Raw genomic sequence first — 20,692 nt, 5'->3', positions numbered from 1 at the left:
GAAGACAAGGAGGATATTCCTGGCAAAACTGTGTTGTCATTTGGGTCATTCTAATGAGCTATATAGCATTTGTCCCTGTAAAGCCACAAACTCTCAAAAGGTTTATGTACTAACTGAACTGTCTGAGAAGTCTCTGGGATCAAGGTTAGAGCAAAATTACCCTCCAGGTGGCTTCTGGGGACCTTATGACATTTGACTGTAAATATGAGGGAGTTCCAAATGCACCATTAAGGAACATAATGACTGTGTAGTAATTAGTAAGGCATCTGAAGGGCTTTTTAGGGAGTTGGAGTCTATAGTAACTGGTAATGTTCATTAGAGACAGTAATTAGAGCACCAGGACTGAGCCCAAAACCTGAGGATGCCTACACATATACAAAAAGCACTACTGCAATTAGGCATGGCTGACTTGTAATTGTAAATGAAGTTAGCTGCTAGGCTGTATAAACATTTAAATGTAGTTCCCCTGGCTTTATTTATCGAGGGAAGATTTATAAGGATTAATTGCAAGATACTCTACAAGAAGAGTTTTAAAAATGTATTAAACAACAGAAGAAAAACTGAGGGGAAATTTTAAGGAAATTAAATGTATGACCCACAGGTCCAAACATCCAATGTCCATCGTTGATAGAGAATGGAAAATCTCCTTGCTCCTCAGAGTCTAATCAACATCTTGCCGTTATCAGTACAAAAGGGAAATGAAAATGTAGACTTTGATGATTTGGGGATCATTCTCAGTAGCTTATGAATCTCCATTGATCTTGTGAAAGTGCTGTATCACTGAACATGCAGTCAACTGAATTCTGTTAAAAGCTGGATCATGTATCCCCCAGAGAGGTGAATGGAAGTTCAATAAACCTTGGTGGCCCCATTCAAGGGGGCAATGGGAAGGCTGTGAATCTTGAGTGGAACCAGTTTTCTACAACCTCTGCATAATCACCTATAAAGTTTAGAGACTGGAAAAACATCTAAAGGGAATAAGACAGAAATGGAGTGCTAACATTGTGTCTGAAATACTTGGGGAAGGTGTGCACATGGGTTGAGGATGAATTCAGAAGCAAACCAGGAAGGAAAAGTTTGGGGCAAAGAGGGAGGGTCTAGAGGACAAACCACACTCAGGAGGAAAATTCCTAGATTAACTGAAGGACTCAGATGTAGGCCCGAAGAACGGTCAAGACTGGTAATGAAAATGAAGCATAGAAATATAAACTAGTGCTCATTATTCAATGTTCTGTATAATTATATGACTAAGTAAAAGGAAGAGCCTTATAAAAGCACCTATTTCTTTAAATTATTAGGTATTCCTAAGGATGCAAAGTGAAAACTCAGGAGGCTCATGAGACTGGAGCTCCAGAAAGGGAGCAACTTTCCTACTCTTAAGAAGTATGAGAGTACTGGCTGTGGGGTCTTAAGCATTCTTTTTGGTCTTTAGAATTGTTTTTGACAGAAAGCTACAATGATTTGAAGTGTTCATGGAATGTCATTTATGTTTCCCTAAATTAGTTTTGCTTATATAGAGTATTTGGTGCCTACAAACAGCTAAAAATAAGCTACATCTAATTTTGTATGTTTGCATGAGCTATGATGTTTTGTATAAATAGAGTTTTATACCCTTGTAGAATAGCCAGTCAAAGACCCCTTACTCACTGGCACCAGAGCCCTGGTGCTGAAACATGCGGCCTGGCTGGCTGTGTGTTTCAGCACCAGGGCAAGGGGCAACCACAGAGACGCTCTGGCAGCCAGAGTATCTCCATGGAGGACCCAGCTTCCAGTTGCCTCAGGGCACAGTCCCAAATATTTGGCCCTGCTTTTTTATAGTTCACTTTTTTTTAGACGCCTGGATATCCAGGAGTCTAATGTTCTCCCCACGCTGCCAGTTTGCAGTGAGGGGAACATTTTTTTGTTCCCGCACATGCCTGTTGCCCCACCTCAAAGGGGTTTGAGGTGGGGCAAGAGGCACATGTGCGCTTTTGTGGACGCACCCAAAGAGGACAGATGAGACTTCAGGAGGGACAAAGACTATTCACACCTAGGGGATCAAAACCCAAATAACTGGGAGAAGTACACACTGAGAATTTACATTCACATAGATATGCATATTGGCTGCCAATATAAGGCACACCATGGCAGGATAACCCAGAAAAGGGAATTGCTTTTTAAGGGAAAAAATATTCTACACTGAGCAAGGGAAACGATATTGCCTTGGAGAGAAAGGAAGCTGCATTTTTAGACAGTCTTGCAAATCAAGGCTAAGATACAGGGATAAGGTAAAATCATAGTTCTAATATTTACTTTGAGGGGGAGGGTCGTTTGTTTATTTTTATATCTTTGCCTGCATCTTAATGTATGATTTTTTTATGTTTGTTCTTGTTTTTATAATAAATATATTTTTTTATTTTGTATAATATACTTATTGTCAATGACAACGGTAATTTAAATGCATTTGACTATAGATGCATGTCTCTTCCAAGGTAGGGGAAATCTCTTTCCTGAATGCATGCCCAGAGAAGATTATGATTCTTCTAACTGGCAACACATGGCAGAGAGGTACATGGGACTGGAAAGCACCCCTGAAGATATGAGAACACCCAGGCAGTGTATCTCAAAAATGTACTTGGCTGCATCTGGGGGCAGGGTGAGTCACAGTTTCCTTGACAAAAAACTTAAGGAATTTCAGATATGTCAGCTCTCAAGGCCCAGCTCCTGTGTGCTCAGTGGGTAGTCTAAGTAGGCACCTCTTTTGTCTGTTTCTCCCATCAAGCCAGGCTCCATAAAAAAGGAAATTAAAAATAAAGGTGGAAGATATGAAAATACAGCTCTAAGAAATGGCAATTCAGTAAAAAGGTCTAGGTTTTACTTCTCAATATGCAAGAACCTTAAGGAAGAATGATGGTCATAGGTGCCAATGTTGTCATTTTGTATGAACTAACATCATCATCTTCTTAGGTTTGGCTGAAGGTGGCTAGGAGTGCTGCCATTCTTCAAAATTGGCTTCTTTTGCAGATCTCATTAAGGTTTAAAAATGTACCTGAAGCTGATGTTAAATCAAACTCTAACCTCTGATTATTTGATTTCTAAACATGAATATTATATTTGGGACCATGCAAATACATGTATGTTTCCTGTCTTACAGACATTACTACATGAAATTGAGCCTTGGTTTGCATCAGGATGCTCCTGCCTCAGGCAAGGGGTCGGACTACATGACCTGCAGAGTCCAACCCCTTGCCCTACTTCCCTATGATTCTATGATTCACATGGCTAACCACTAGTAGCCAGACAATCTGAACAGTCAGTCTCTTCTTTGGAAACTTTAAGCTGCTAAATTTCAAATAAGTTCAAAGGAAGAATGCTACAGAATGTGAATAGTACTGTATCCAGAAATCTAGAAGATCTTATGGCAGGAGATTTATTTATTTAATTATATTTAAATTGTGGGAAAATCTAATACCAATTTTATGATTCCACATCTTCTTACGATGCCAAACAAGCCCTAAAAAGTGCTAGTTTTCTGATAAACTATATCAAGGCCAATACTGTAACAGCTCTGAAACAGCTAAACCACCTGGTTCATTCATTTTAGTCTAAATCCTCCTGATACTCCTTTCATCCGTGGAGCTGCCAACACAAACTAGGATTTTTCACATGTTGGCTCTCTTCTTTAATACTTCTGTCTGTCACACAGTAACTGCATCCCTCTCCTCATCATGGAAGTGTCATACAATATCCTTTCTGGATTGGAATATAAACCTTTTAAAACAACTAAGTTGTATATTCTTTTATTGGAACACCACAGATGACTCCTTTGGCACATTCTTTTTTTAAGGAAGCCACAGCACAGCTAAAAGCATAGCCTGCTTAGAAACAGCAATATATTGTGGACACAAATAAAGGAATCCATTCTGTTATTTCAGGCAGATGCGAAACATTTTTAAGTGAAGAATTCCCAAATAATTTATTACAGATGGTCTCTGTAAAATGAGTTATTGTGTTTGTAAAGTAGATCTAAATGACAGAAACAAACACAAAACCAAAACTTAGCCAACACCCCATTTCTTCCTCCCTCCCCCCTTCCCCCCCCACTCTTCTCTGTGACAAGAAAACCATCTTTAAAGCAATTGTTATCTGGCCATCCAGATTCAGTGTGGGATTGTGTATTTCTACCTATTCCTTTCTGAAACATTGGCTTTGCTAAGAATGCCTCTGACACAGATTGTGCTTTCTGACCATCTATTGGTTATAATAACAAGAAGCAATCCTTTGGTATTGTGCAAACAGAAGCCAACTATGCTGAGAGATCAAAAAGCTACATGTTGAAAAGATCACAATTGTAACCATACAAACATTGGTAAAAGCAAGAATTTGAAAATGGTTCTTGGTCCTTTTAAGAGAAGGTATAAACAAAAATCCTAACCACATTTAGTAGAAGTGGGATGGGAACCAGAGTTCACTGACAGAGTGACATTTGTTGCATGACCAGCCCCTTTAAAGTGCTTTACAGCAGTGCCCTGACAGAAGTGCATGGCTGCAGAGGGCTTTAAAAGTGCTCAGTCACATGACAAATTCATTCTCATGGTATAAGGGTTCAGATGAAGGCACTCCAAAATGGAGCACCTTCATTAATTTCTGTCTATCCCTGCATGAGATTGGAGCTGGGCTGATGTAGCTCAGTCCTGCCCCCAGTGCAGTCTGCAGGAAGGGAAAGGGAGAAGGGAGAGGAGGGACCTCTGGGCTGGAGTTTGCCCAGCCTGAGCTGGAGGGGGAGGTGTTTGGATTGGAGTCCCTACCTGGCAGGGGGGCTTCAATCCATGCACCCTCCCTCCCCCACCTCTAGTTCAGACTGGGCAAACCCCAGCCTGGAGCTCCCTCCCCTCCTTTCTCCCCCCTCCCATCTTGCAAACAGCACTGAGGGGAGGGGGGCTACAGGCAGCTCCTCCTGGATCAGCTCTAAAATGGAGCTTGATCCCCCACCCCTCAACTCAAGAGCAAATGTTTGTTGGGTCAGGGATGGGGTGGGGGTGGGAGTGTTCTAACTCATGGTACTTCCTGTGCAGCTCCATGAGTTACAGTGGGGAGCTATATGTCTGCCAGGGCCCTGACTCAATGGCTCCTAAAGACTTCATGGCTCAGAAGCATTCAAAACTAAGATTTCAGTTTGAACTACAGGTTAGAGCCCCACATTTCTGATTTCAATCCACAATTGTCAAGGGAGAAATCTTATCTAAAGTTCCAGTCCAGGGTCACCTCTAACTTTGAGTAAAATTCTCCAGAAACTTGAAGCAGTAGGTTTTGTGATGAATACCAATTCTTTCATGATATAAAGTTAATGGACAAAAACACTGAAACAGAATTAATTCTGAAATCAGAAGAAAGTTGAATAATTTCTAACTTGTTCTTTTTTCATGTTTATATAAGTCTGACATTCAGAGTTCAGCTAGAAGCAGGAAATGTTTCATAAGAATATCTTGTCCATGTGAGACGTTCACCTCAGTTTTGCAAAACCACGAAATTCAGATAGCATCACTAAGGTTCAGAGTATATCAGCACTTTGCTAACTAGAACTTTTGTAATTCGCTAGTTTTTACTACTTTTGTCCTCTTAATTTAAGTGAAGATTCATGATTTTTCTGTAGTTGCCTGATAGAGAGGCATATCTACCAGAAAAAAAGTTTATTATAAGCCACAAGCAACTAACATCTGGGAGAATTAACAGATCAAACAGAGATTAATGGATTGCCCCATAAATTATATTTCCATGCAGAGATTAAAATCCTCCTGTTAACAAATTTAATGTTTCTGTTCCCTGACTTTTAGAGACCATTGAGTACAATCAAGCACCTCTGGTTTCAAAATGAATAGTCAGAGATTATACCGATATTATATTTCTGCTCTCCTGCCTTGATCTTTTTGGAGATGGAGCCTCCTGACTTGGAAATTACAACAAATTAAATATCTAGACATTTGCATTTCTACTGATTGAAAAAAATATATAATTATGGGAAATGTAATACCTACATCCAAATCTAAACAGATATGCACAGATGGGAGCATCTGCATTTCTGTTTCCAGAGACTTATCAACCTCTTAAAGATTAAGACTATGCTGAAATTAATATTTCTAATTAGCATGTTGCCAATAAAAGTTTCTGAGCACAGATTAAAACATTTGGGGAAAACTTCATATGGCCAGGAATAATCATTCAAATAAACTTGCCTGCTTATTTTGGTAAAAGAAAACTATAAAGAGTCAGGTGCTGTGGAGATGCTTGCTTGGCCTCTTCTCATCCCTGGCATGGATATATATAATTTGCCACAGATATATTTGTCAATTATATATATATAATTGAACATGCATTGCTTGCTCTTAACATACTCCTGATATTCTAGACATAATAATAAGCAGGACTGAAACTGTCCTTTAATTGTCATGAGGAAAGTACATAAAGAGGATCAATAAAAATGGAACAGTATTTTTGTGCACAATATCTACATTTTTATTGGCCAACACTCATGTGCTATTCAATATAAAGGTAACCTATAGAAACTATTGGACTCCTTTCTGATTTTGCCAGGTAGATAAACTATCTGATATCAGGGATTGGATAATACTGACCAATAAATACATACCTATGATGTGCGATTGTCTGATTGAGAAGTTCTACCCCTGCCTTCTCTGATGATGCCCTTAGAGGATTAGAGTTAGTCCTGAAAAATAATATTGGAAAAGATGCAGACTCTTCTCCCAACAAGTCCCCAAATTTATACTCATCAGCTGATGTGTTCCAGTAGGTCAAGAAGTCATGAACAATCCTTACCTTATTACAATCTTCAGAGGCAATTGCATAGGTTCCTTCACTTCTGTCCCATTTGGAGGTAGCCAGCTCCCCACAAAACCATTCATTAATCTGAAGCAAGGAATATTCCATTCTCTTCACATTCTTCAAAGAAGTGTCCTGGAAAATATCGAAGAATGAGTAATTGGTTACATTCTATTTAGAAGCAACAGGGTAGAAAATGTACATGAGGTAGCAATGCATTTATCAATAGCTGGGGCCCAAGATATATTTGTTTGTAAAATAATTGTGAACACTTCAGGGAACTTTACAAAGCTAAATGGCAAGTAAGGAAAATCCAATAATTACCTGAAAGCATGTAAACTACATGGTGGCCAAGGGCCTTATTACACAGTGATTTGGGGCAGTTCCTGGTGCTCTTAACACCTGGATTTTCTGTGCTTTTACACCTGGAACTAGTTTTAAGCACTCCTTATGCAGCTCAAAATTATGCCACTTCAGGGCAGGATAATTTCTGATCCATGCTACCCAATTCATGTTGCACTAAGGTTTAGCCACCTGACCTGCCCACCCTCCCCTGCTGGTCTGAATTGAGTCCACTGTCCCTCCCACCCTCCCCAGCATCCCACACCCATGCTAACTGCCTCCCCAACCCCTCCCCCAACCATTTACTTATGGCTGCCCATGCTGTCTGCTCCGGGGGAGCTGGCTCAGCCTGGAGAAGAGCAGCAGTCCAGCAGCAGCAGCTGGGCAAACAGGTTAACTCTTCCCTGCCTGCCTCCCTGGGGCAGACAGCCAGGCAGCTAGAAGCAGGTGGAGCTGGGGGAGCAGAGAGGGGAGCCCCAGAGGTGTACGGACACTGGAGGAACCTCAAGGATCAGGAGGGAAACCTGGAATGGGAGGCGGGGTGGACTTTTACCATTCAGTACCCCACGCCGCTACTGGCCTGCAGTGTGACTGCTCCAAACTCAACAGCTATCAACATCTGTGTGGCTCACAGTTTAAGGTGTAACAAAGCAGCCCTAAGTGTTTAAGGAATCTCTCTCTAAACCCAATGGTACAGCTTTATAGAAAGATTCAAACCTCATTCAAGTCCATTGCATTCTCAGCATCAACAGTAACTTAATATCCTTCCTGATGATATCCAACCATCTTTGGTTGATAATCCAGAAGATTTATCACTGACAGCTGCTACCTTGAATTTTGCATTCATCACAGCATAAAAAGGAAGTATACCATAACCCTCCCTGAAACTACCCTCCCTGCCAGTCTGCTTGAAAGAGTTTTCACTATGAATACTGCAAAATATTCTTCCAGAAGAACTTGAGCGATGTATTTGGCCAACTACTGGTTGCTAGTTATTCAGTATGGCATTCTTCATTAGCTACTGGAGTTGCTGAGAAACCTCTGCTTTAGTGGTTTGTTCTTGCAGGATTGTAGAAAGAACCATAAGGAACCATCATCCCCGCACTAAATGAACATGCCACTTGAAACAGTCTACTGATGCAAACACTGTTAGTTACTGGGATACCAGTCCATCAAATGAGCTTTTAAAAATCCCCCAAAATAAGTATTTTCTGAAATATGACTTATTTTTTATGGATTTGTAGCTCCTACATCTCTTTTTTTCCTCCGAACACTGGAAGTAACATCAAAATCTAATTGGCAACTGATACTGCCTTGTTAGTTTGGATCAGCCATGTTGAAATGAAACTGTTATGCTTGTGATGTGGATTTTGTCACCTTATCTAAACATATCACTGCTGTTTCTTCATCCATGTGATAATTTGCCTTGAAACAGTTGCACGGGTGTCCCCTCAGTCAGCCAATTCCCTATTTGTCACTGTACATTTGCACTTTTGCTTCCCTACATGCAAAGATGCTTCAATTAATAATGTAAGTTGACCAGACGTGTCAGATTCCACAGGCGGTTGCACTTTCACACAGAATATCTGTGCATTCTCAGATTTCAGAATTGCTATTGCTGCTGGTTTTCTTCACAGAACAATTTCAAGGCAGCACAAGCAGAGGAGAAACTATATCATGCCCCATAGGCAAATAATACATTAAGGTGTTTAGTAATGCTAGACCAGGCAATGTAGACACATTAAAGTCTGATTTCACAATCGAAGCTGGCCTCAGAAGTACTAATTCAAAAGCTAAAAAACCCCCAAAAAACAAAAATTAAAATCATAAGCAATTCCATCCATGTCTCCATTTGTTATTTCCCACCTCATACGCTGCCCCCACCCCACACATCTTTCTTTCCTCTTGTAACCAAAATGCAGTCTTTCACATTTTTGCCACATTCTGGTGTTCCAGAATGAAACACACCGGGCTCCAGCTCCAAGTCACTTTTCACCCACTCCACCCACCCGGTGTGATGAACAGCCACTTGCAGGCAGCCAAGTGGGTAGAAGGTGGCCAGGAGCTGCAGCTGTGGACTGGGGCAGGAGCTGCCCACTTGCAGCTTCCCCCCTGCCTGACTGGGCATCTGGTGTCCAGCATACTTCCTCACAGTTTCCCCTACTACCTGCTACCCAGAGCAGCACAGCAGGGGCAGGAGGAGGAGGAGCCGCTGGATGTTTGGGGAGCCAAGCAGTTCCTGGGTGGCTGAGAGAGCACTCCCCCTAGGAAGCTGTGCACTCTGGCTGGGGCCAGGGAACTGCTATCAGTGGGCATGGGGAGAGTGCAAGCAGGGGTGTGGTGCGGGCTGCAGAGCACTGTGGAAACAACCACAGGCCAGATGCAAACAGTTGGTGGGCCAGATCTGGCCCTTGGGCCATATTTTGCCTACCCCTGGGCTACACCCTACTTTGTCAGATGCTATGAATCAGCATGTATCATGCATACAGGAATCTGAGAAATAATTTTCCAACATTTCAATACAGACTTTTAAAAATTCCTGACTAAGGACCCCATGGATCAGTACCAGAGGGGACAACACAAGCTCTTAAAGACGTTACCTCTGAAACTACAAGAGAGGATTTCTGCTTCTACCTCTCAGATCCCAAGCCAGGCACCTTTTACTTACTACCCAAGATCCACAAACCCGGCAATCCAGAATGCCCCATTGCTTGGCACTTACATCACCACAGAAGGAGTTTTTAGTTATGCTGACTATTCCCATATGCCATGGGAGCTGCCAGCGATTTGAAAAACACCAAAGATTTCCTAAAGAAACTAGGCTTCATTGACAAGCTTCCAGCAAACACTATATTGGGTACCATGGATTGCAATCTCAATGCACCTCAGTACATCAACATAGCATCCCCCATGAGACAGATAAGCCATAAGGAAATTTTCCTCGGGGCGACACTGCTGCTGTTTCCATTCCACTCTCCTGCTTTGCTCTCATACAATATTATTTCATATTTAGAGACTGTCTGTACCTACAAGTGAACAGCACTGCCCTGGGAACACACATGCTCTCCAGTATGCCACAGGTACCCTCTCATCCTCTTAATATACCTAAGGTACGTCGATGACATATTCATTGTATGAATAATGGGGAAAAATCTCTAGAGAAACTCCACCAGGACTTTAACGACTGCCAATCCTCCATCTAACTGACTCTTAGAATCATAGATTCATAGAAAATCATAGATTCATAGGTTGGAAGGGACCTCTGGAGGTCATCTAACCCAACCCCCTACTCAAAGAAGGACCATTCTTAACTAGATCATCCTAGTCAAGGCTTTGTCTAGGAGGTTCTTAAAAACTCCAATGATGGACAGTCAACAACCTCTCTTGGTAACCTGTTCTAGTGTTTTACTCTCCCCCCTCCCCCTCACTCTTCTCTTCTCCAGACTAAATAACTGCAGTTCCCTTAGCCTCTACTCAGAAGTAATGTGTCTCAGCCCTCTCACCATTCAAGTTGCCCTCCACTGGACTCTATCAAATTTGTCCACATCCTTTCTGTAGTGAGTGGTCCAAAACTGAACACAGTACTCAAGATGTGGCCTCTCCAGTGCTGGGGCATAATCACTTTCCTTGACCTGCTGACAACACTCCTACCAATATATCCCAGGGTGCTGTTACCCTTCTTGGCAACAAGGGCACACTGCTAGCTCATATTCAGTTTTATTGTCCACTGTTAACCCCAGGTCCTTTTCTGCACAGCTGCTGCACAGCCAGTCAGCCTCCAGCCTGTACCGGTGCATGGAACTGTGCCGCTCTAAGTGCAGATCTTTGCACTTGTCCTTTTTGAACCTCATGAGATTTCTTTTGGTCCAATTCTCCATTTGACTAGGTCACTCTGAATCCTAGCCCTATGCTCCAGTATATCTAGTACTCCCCCCAGCTTGGTATCAACTGCAAACTTGGTGAGGGTGCACTCTATACTATCTTCCAGGTTGTTGATGAAAATATTGAACAAAACTGGCCCCAGAACCTACCCCTGGGGCACTCCATTTGGACTGGCTGCCAACTAGACATTGAGCCAGTAATTAATGCTCTCTGAGCCCAGTGCTCCAGTCAGTTTTCTATTCAACTTACAGTCCATTCAACCAGCCCATACTTCCTGAGCTTGCCTGCGAAAATGTTGTGGGATACCGTACCAAAGGCCTTGCTAAAATCAAGGTACACCACATCCACTGGTCTCCTCATATCTACAGAGCCAGTCATCTCATCATAGAAGGCAATCAGATTGGTCAGGCATGACTTGCCCTTGGTGAATCCATGCTGACTGTTCCTAATCACCTTTTTTTTCTTCCAAGTGCTTAAAAATGGATTCTTTGAGGATCTGCTCCATGACTTCTCCAGGGACTGAGGTGAGGCTGACTGGTCTGTGGGCCATGGATCCTCCTTTTGCCCTTTCTTAATTATGGGCACTATGTTTGCCCTTTTCCTATCATCTGGGACCTCTCCTAATCACCATGAGTTTTCAAAGATGATGGTTCTGCAATCACATCAGCCAACTCCCTCAGCTCCCTCGGGTGCATTCCATCTGGCCCCATGGACTTGTACACATCCTCGCACTTAGAGCAGGTTACTTTCCTGGAAAAGGCACTGTAAGTCGAAATGATGCAAGTCAAATCTGATTTTCCCATAGAAACAATGTTATAATAGGGGGTTACATTCCTGACCAAGGGCCTGATGCCCAACTTTTTATAGAAATGACCATAAACACCATATTTAAATCAACTGTTTAATTTTATTTAATCAGAAGGTGAAGGAGCACCTTCACCAGGGTCATGAAATGAGCTTCTTTGGGGAGACTTAGGGCCACTTGATGGCTTTTTGAGAAACTAATCCAGGGAAGTTTGTTTTGCTGCCCTCTTTTTCTCATTGTAAATTTCTCTGTAGCACGCATAGGCATTAGAGATCAAGTTGTTGGTCTTTGAGTTGCGTTCAAGGTTGGGATCCATTTTTTCAAAAATTACCATTGCAGCTTCCAAATGTTTGAAGGCCTCACTCATCTGCTTTGTTGTCATGGTACCTTGAGCAGGACTCTCTTGAATCTGGGCCTGATTTACTGCCTTCCTTTTCTCTTCAAGATGGACAAGCTCTTCATTGGTCAGTTCCTGGGAATGAGAGGCCAGCAGCTCCTCAACATTTTCTGTTTCAACTTCTAGCTGTAGCAGGCCAGCCATCTTCACAACATCAACAGTGACTTCATCCACTTGGTCTTTAAATCCTTGGAAATCAAAGACAAATTCTGGACACAATTTTTTCCAGACACCATTGAGGTTGGATTCTGTAACCTCCTTACAAGATTGTCCAATGGTCTTCACTGCATCCAGGATGTTGAAGACCTTCCAGAATTCCTTGGGGGTTGGTCCACCTTCCTGGTCTGTGATGCTGATGACCCGGGTTCTTCTAAGGTAGTAATCCTTAAAAGATTAAATGACCCCCTAAGTCCATAGGCTGGAGCAGCGATGTTGTGTGGGGGGTAGGAAAATGACCTTGGTGTTAGGGTCTAAATCTGCCAGGTGTGCAGGATGTCCAGGGGCATTGTCTAAAATAAACAAGCCTTGTGTGCAAGGTTGTTCCTCTCACAATTCTGAACAGCCGGCACAAAATAAACAGTGAACCATTCCTCAAAAACGGCCCCAGTCACCCAAGCTTTACGATTTGATTTCCAGATGACTGGAAGACTGCCTTTAACATAACCCTTAAGTGCTCTGGGATTCTCAGAGCGATAAACAAATAAAGGTTTGAGCTTGAAATCACACACAGCATTTGAACCAAGCAAAAGGGTAAGCCTATCTTTAGCTGCTTTAAAACCAGCCATAGTTTTTTCTTGTTGGACAATGTACATCCTGGAAGGCATTTTCTTCCAGAACATCCCAGTCTAGTCAACACTGAAGATTTGCCTGGCACAATAACTTCCCTCTTCAATGATTTTAAACAGTACTTTAGGAAAATCTTGAGCTGCAATCTCATCAGCACTAGTAGCTTCACCTTGCACCCTGATGTTATGCAAGGCATACCTGCCTTTAAAATGCATGAACCAACCCTTACTTGCACTGAATTTTTCATCCTTGGATCCCTCACCACATTGTTGCTTCACAGTGTCAAAAAGACTCAAAGCCTTGCCTTGAATGGTGGCTAAACTCAAAGGCACACAGTGCTGAGTTTGATCCTGAATCTACAAAATCAGAAGTCTTTCCATCTCAGCCACAAGTCCTGCACATTGCCTTATAATAATGGATTGCAATGAGGCCACACTTTTAATTTCACCACTTATTTTTTCCTTTTCTCTAATAACAGGTTTGCACAGTAGTATGAACCAGGTCCAATTGCCTACCAATTTCAGTTTGTGACAAACCACTCTTGCTAATCTTCATCATGTTGGCTTTCACCTCTAATGTGATGGCTTTTCTCCATTTCTTACCAGAACCCTCACCATCACTAAAGCACTGCCTTTTCCTATTATCAGCCATTTTTAAGAATATAAGAAACATCAGGAAGCAGAAACCCCTACACTAAGAAACATCAGGAAGCAGACTCAACACAGTACTGAATATAAAAAAGCTTAACACTAACACTAAGAATCCAATAATCCAAAGAATACAAGAAATGTAGAGCACATCAGAAAGCAGGAGCACACCAGAGCACATGAAGAAGCAGACTGACTGGATGACGTATGGCACTGGATCCTTGCACTTACAGCATGCCGTAAGTGAGAGGATCCAGTGCCGCAAGTAACAACATAGGTGTAAATGGTGGAGCACCGCAAGTTGGAGCACCAGATGTCAAGAACTGCCTGCAGTCCCTAACCTGTTCTTTTGCCACTGTTGGCTGTTCACCTCCTCCCCAAACTGTGCTGCCAAGTGCAGTAGTCTGAGAGATGACCTTGCCTGTGAAGACTGAGGTGAAAAAGGTACTGAATACTTCAGCCTTTTCTGCATCCTCTGTTGCTAGGTTGCCTTTCCCATTCAGTAAGGGACCCACATTTTCCCTGATCTTACTCTTGTTACTGACATACTTATAGCAACCCTTCTTATTATCCTTCACATCGCTTGCTAGCTGCAACACCAATTGTGCTTTGGCCTTCCTGACTTCATCCCTGCATGTCTGAGCTATACTTTTATACTCCTTATACTTCAATACTCTATCCAGAATATTCATTTCTTAGATACCACTGTGAAAGACTGAAATAGTCACATTGCCACCATATTGTATCAGCAACCAACCAACCACTGTAGGGTATCTCTATGACACCAACTTTTAACCTAAGCACACCACTAGACCCTTGTCTACATGCAAACTCTACATTAAAACCATATTTATTGTGATCCCACCAACCAGGATGTACCCCTTAGGGATCTGGAGCAGGGATTCCTGCACTTACAATACAATCCCAAAATCATAGCCACTCAAATCAACAGAGCCAGACTCAGACCCCACTCTGACCTGCTACAATACCAACCCTATAACAAAGACAACATAATTCCTCTTGTCTTCTGCAGTCCCCAGCTTGATCATCTTAGACTCATTATTAATGACCTCCAACCCCTCCTAGAATATTATGACCAGGTCAAAGCAGTCTTGCTGGAAAAGCCTGTCCTGGTTTACAGAGAGCCCCCCAACAATGTCTTCTCCAGCAACAGACTACCTAATTCTTACTATCGCCAAGACACCAGGCTTTGCAACAAATCCAGATGCCAGCTGTGTCCCCTTGACAGCACAGACCACATCATCACTGGGTCAAAAAACACAGATTATAACATCCCAGTTTCATTCACCTGCTCCTACCAATGACATACGTAGCATGGCCTGCTTACAATTGCATTTTGCTGTCTATGCTGGACAGATGGGGCAATCCTTACATGAAAGAATAAATGGACACTGATGTGACACTGATTTCAGAAAGAAACAAAAGCCTGTGATAGGGCACTAACTTCCCTGGACATTCTTTCACTGACCTCAGAGTAACTGTTCTTAACCAACAAAACTTAAAAAAAAAATCCCCAAAACACAAAATTGTGGAAAAAGAAGTCATCCACAGACAGGATTCTGTTAAATCTGGTTTTATGAGAGATTATGGATTCTTATCTCATTATGTGGAATAGTTTATATAACCACTAGCTCCTTCAGTGTGATAGCTGCTTTGTTTATCTCCTTCAATCCCTTCAACTCCCTATCACCTCTGTCAGCAGTGACCCTTTCTTTCTTGCCCCCTATCAATATGCTCTGCATTTAAATGCTCCCTGCTCTCTGTAAATATATCCATAGCTTCTGAGGAAGTAGGCTGTGGCCAGTCTGGATGAGTAGGTCTGTATGATGTCAGACTGGCCTGCCATTTGCCTACTAACATGGCTAACAATCTCTCGCTAAGGAGGAGGAATGAGTTAAGATGGCCTGACTTCATATCAGGGATTAAGATTACATATTTGGTGTAAGAAAGATTTTTTTCCCCTTGTAAATGCAGCAAATGTGACAGGCAATACATTGAGAAAGAATAAATGTGAAATACTTTTATACAGAGATACTCTTTAGAGGAGAAATGCACTCTAAATAATAAGGTTTGTGTGTATAAATCAGGAAATTCTTTGAAATGTGCCCCTAAGGAGACACTGACCTTTGCCATTTACCTCTGCAGCTGTAAAGACTAGAACCTGCTGCAGGACATTTTTGAATAAACAGTATTTATTTAGCCTGTGGGGTTGTGAAAGGGTGTTTCAGTGAAATACAAACAGCAATGGCCCACTTCTCTCACTTTAATTTTCAGACATTAATTCATTTGAATCTTTTTGGCATTGGGAAGCCTGAATTTCCCTCAGCAATTCACTAATACGTTTAGCATTAGTTCTAAACTTCTCATGCTGGGAGCATCAGATGCGTTTGCTACCAGAGGATAGATTTGCTTTGATTAATCAGGGCGATGATATTGCACGGGTTCTTCCTTTATCATTCTGAAGTTGTGACCTCTGCATATTTCCAAGACTTAATACTATGCCCTATTCCCTTTCTTGCCTGAGGTTTTGCAGACAGACATGAATTGTATGGCATTATAATTTTGCCTTCACAGTCCCAGTGAAATAATGCAGCAATGAGATGAGAATTAGTATGCTTTTCCATTTTACATGCTTCCTACTCCTAGCTCTCTTCATTATTCTTACCACTGACATTAAATCTGCCCAAACTGCACACAGCTTACTGTATATCAACAATTTTATTTTATTTATTTGCGTGATTACCATAAGAGCTTGAATTGCTGGAAATCTATTAAGTACTAAGACGGAGTGCTCGCTTGACACGTATTATCTCTGGTCTAATGAACTGACCACCTTGTGTTAATATTTGTTTATGTTCCTATATTAATAATACACTGAAAAACTGATCCGTTCACAACCCTTACAATTTTTTTGTAATATGCTTCACAATCTCACACTGAAGCAAGGGGGATTTCATCCATCTGTGCTGCAGTCACAAGGACCAGCTTGTTTTTCTGCCAAAAAGATGAATTAATGTTCAGGAAAGGCTGGAACAGATTTAGGAGATTAAAGAAAGATTCTGAATGCATTTATTAAACCCTATTCAAAGGATTACTCTCTCTTCCTTTTATAGATAAAGTTAACTCTTAGTAACAGTACTGAGATGTATTGGATTTTCTTTTATAAATTTCTGCCTTTTAACTGACCCTGAAAATATAATTTATTCCTTTTCCCTAAAAAAAAAAAAAGCATCAAAATGGATATATTTCTGCTTTATGAGCCAAATCTGCATTGGTTTATTGTGGGATGGGTAATGGGATTAAATGATGCTGAAAGATAAGAAGTTTTGATCCTCAATAGCACAAGTTATGCCTGTATAAACATGTGTCTGAGTTTCATTGTGAAAGGGAGTCTCATACCAAATGAATCTTGGAAATTTCTAAAAACAGACTTCATGCATGGGTTAGGACTTTGTACACATTTCAGTTTTTCGTGATTTATGCACACAAACCTTATTATTTAAAGTGAATTTCTCTCGTCCGAAAAGTATCTCTGTATAAAAGCATTTCACATTTATTGTTTCTCAATGTATTGACTGTCACATTTGCTCCATTTACAAGCAAAAAAATCTTTCTTACATCAAAAATGTAACCTTAATGCCTGGTATGAAGTCAGGGTATCTTTACTCATTCCTCCTCCTTAGAGACAGATAGTTAGCCATGTTAGTAGGCAAAAGGAAGGCTAGTGTGGCACCATCTTTCTAACTTGCATCCAGTATTTATTGATCTGGGTGTCCAGCATCCATGCCAAATCTGAGTAGTCTAGCCAAACATTTTACATAGTCCTAATCACCACTTCACCAAAATAACTAACTAACTAACTAAATAAAAGGTCTTGTTCACCTTAAAAGGGGCAAAAACTGATTTAATGTAGAAACTATGGGCACTTATATACATGCTCTGGGGGTGGAGGGGAGGAGTTTTAATTAGAGAGGGTCCAGGAGCCGCTCTAATTAAAGTGCCAGAGCATCTCATGTATCAACATCCCCACACTTCACAATGGCAGTGGTGGCACTAAAACTAAACCTCAATGCGCTTTAGTTCAGGTACCCTTGCCACCATTTTGAAGTGGAGAGAAGCTGATACATGAGATGCAGGAGGCTGCTGGAGTGCAGTAATTACCATGCTCCAGCAAACTCAATTGATCTGCAATTACAACATGTTGGAGCAGCTTCCCAGCTCATGTACAGGCACCCTATGTGACATTTTCACTTGTAGCATTAGTCCTTCTGGAGCAGATTCAGTTTGGTGAAGCAGAGTATGTAAGGTTGTAGAGTTGTTGCATGTCACCTACCTCTCCTCTGCAAAGAGAACTTCAGTCCCTACTGAGAGTGAAAGCACAAGCCTGTGTAAAAGATTGAAAAAGCTCACCTTCAATTCCATATCCTATCAACTCCACTACTTTAAATTATGGTTGCTGGAGATATAAGTCAAGATAGATTTGGCCATTTTCCATTTCCTACTTACAAATCATATAAAGTCACCCTTGACAACCAGGGAATCAATTAATCATTTGCAGAAGTATACAAATTAGTTACATTTCCTAAGAAAAATAAGAGACATCTTGCTTATAACTATTGAAATCAATACTGCCAGCATTTTTTCAAAGAAAAATTACTTGTGTTATGTTATGGTAGTTTAAGAGTGATGTAGCTGTGATGGTCCAGAAAGGATGCAAGAGGCAAAGATTTCTTAGGGTGATGTCTTTGATTGGACTAACTATATAGTTAATGTAAAGTTAAATAAAATAGGGGGGGGGGGGTTGTAAAATCATGTTAGTTTTCCAATAAATATTTAATTATGATTTGAATATGTAGAATTAAAGGAAAAACTTGCCCCCACAGACTTGTGTGCAGAAGGGTCTTTTGGCATTGGATCTAGTGCCATTCCACTCTGTGAGAATAAGAAGTAGACAGGATGTGTATTCAACTCCAGGAGATTTCCTGAGTGACCATACTCAAGAGATGCTGGAGTTAGTGGTAGGCTTCAGTAGTTCCTTTTACAGGAGTCAGTAGCAAAATAGGCCTTCGGGATCAGAGGCATGGGTGGCTGCCCAGGGTCCAATTGTCAGGAGGCACCACACACACATACACACACACACACACCCTGCCTCTTGTGCCAGGTAGATGACATCAGGGGACTCCAGTGGCAACTGGTCCCAGTGGTTAGGTAGTGGGGATGACCCTCACCTTGGCCATACCTGGAGCTGACCAGCCAGGGCAGCAGGATAAAAAGCCCCTGGGCAGTGGTGGTAGCAGTGGCAAGCACTGCCAGGCAGCATGATGGGCTGGGTTGAGGGCACAGAGGGCTGGGCCATGGGCAAGGTAGCAATGTCCAGTGAGAAGGCAGTATGGCTGGGCAGCCCTGTTTGTGAGCCAAGTACCTTACCATCACTGACCTGCTGGGGCTGGAGGTTGAGCTGCACCCTCCCCAACCACTGCCACCGCTGCCAAGGGTGAGGGTGCAGGTGGCTGGAAGGCGCAGGTGGTAGTGCCCTGCCACTGGGGCTAGCTTATTGGGCATGCAGCCCTGCCTACTGCCCACCTGCTTGCCCTTTCTGTCACTCTTCACCAAGCCCCACTCCCCACCCCCAGGCCAGCACCAGGCCAGCATCTTGAGTGAGTGGGCACGCACTGCTCCACAATTGCCCATGAGGTGCCTTGCCACCCTCAGCTGCTGACACATGCGTGCCCCTCACCCATGCACACAACCACATACATCCACATACCCACCTCCCCCCTACACACACATCCCACATCCCCCCTACACTCACTCAAACACCCATCCCCACACACTCATTCCACATACCCCCCATCCCCTACACATACCCCCTTTTCCCCCCACACACAGAACCAGTGACATGGGAGGGTGCCCCAAATATAAGTTCACCCAGGGCACCATTTTCTCTAAGGCAATCTAATCCTGCCACTGACTCATTTCTTATCTTAAATTTCCATGCTTAGGGGGATTTCAACTTTTTTTCCACATTTCAAGGATTCTCAAAGAACATCCGAGGTTCCTAAGCTACATCTTAGGGGAAAGGATTTACTTGGCAGAGCAAGCATACCACAGCCAGGTTTACAGGATAGATTTTCAGTGGAGTTCAACATTTGAGCTTTTACTTAAACTGTTACCTCTCATCTGTGTTCCTGGGGAACCTTGGCACAGGACACAGTCTGTCTGACTCACAAAGACTCCCCCCCCCACCTAAACGAAACTGATTAAGATGCAATGAGAGACACACCTAAGACCCTCCAGATAAGGGTGACAAGAGTGAAACAACTGCCCTAGGTCTCATTTGCATCTGAGATGGAACCAGATGACCATTCATTTACATGAGAGATGAAGAACAAAAAGCTTGAAGCAGAGACTGCAGTGAATTCTGGGATCAGAGAAGCAGGGCAGCACTGCATGATGGGGAATCTGTGCTGCAAATGCTAATCAACCCACATTTACACACACCCAGCTCAGCATTTATTGGACCAGTTCTAATCTGGATTTACAAAGGACTTCCCCCCTCCGACACACACACATCTCTAAGTTTAATAGGTATCTCGGGCCATACATTCCCTGGTCCCACTATGGGAGGCCTATTTAAACTTGATCGACTAAAACTCGGTTGCCAGGTTAGGGAATGATGATGCAAGAGACCGAGTCAGAGTGGGTATGGGCAACATTTGAACAATGGTAAAGGGGTTCATCACAGCGTCCAGCCCATTGGAGCCCTGACCACAAGTGTTGTCATACTTTTCCCGAGATGACTGGTGGAAGTCCTCTCCACAAAAGGTTATTAACACCCCAATAATTGCCTTAAGTCTGTTAAAAGACTGGAAAAAGATCTGAAAAAGTCAGGCTAAGCTGAGGCTTGTTAACAACAAGTAAAAATCCAAAATCCTGATGCTGCAAGCTATCTATTGTTTCTGAAGAAACCATGAGATATCCCATCAGTATATCTGC

Source organism: Alligator sinensis, unplaced genomic scaffold (genome assembly GCF_000455745.1).
Source record: "Alligator sinensis unplaced genomic scaffold, ASM45574v1 scaffold582_1, whole genome shotgun sequence".
Taxonomy (NCBI): domain Eukaryota; kingdom Metazoa; phylum Chordata; order Crocodylia; family Alligatoridae; genus Alligator; species Alligator sinensis.
This window is presented reverse-complemented; position numbering follows the sequence as displayed.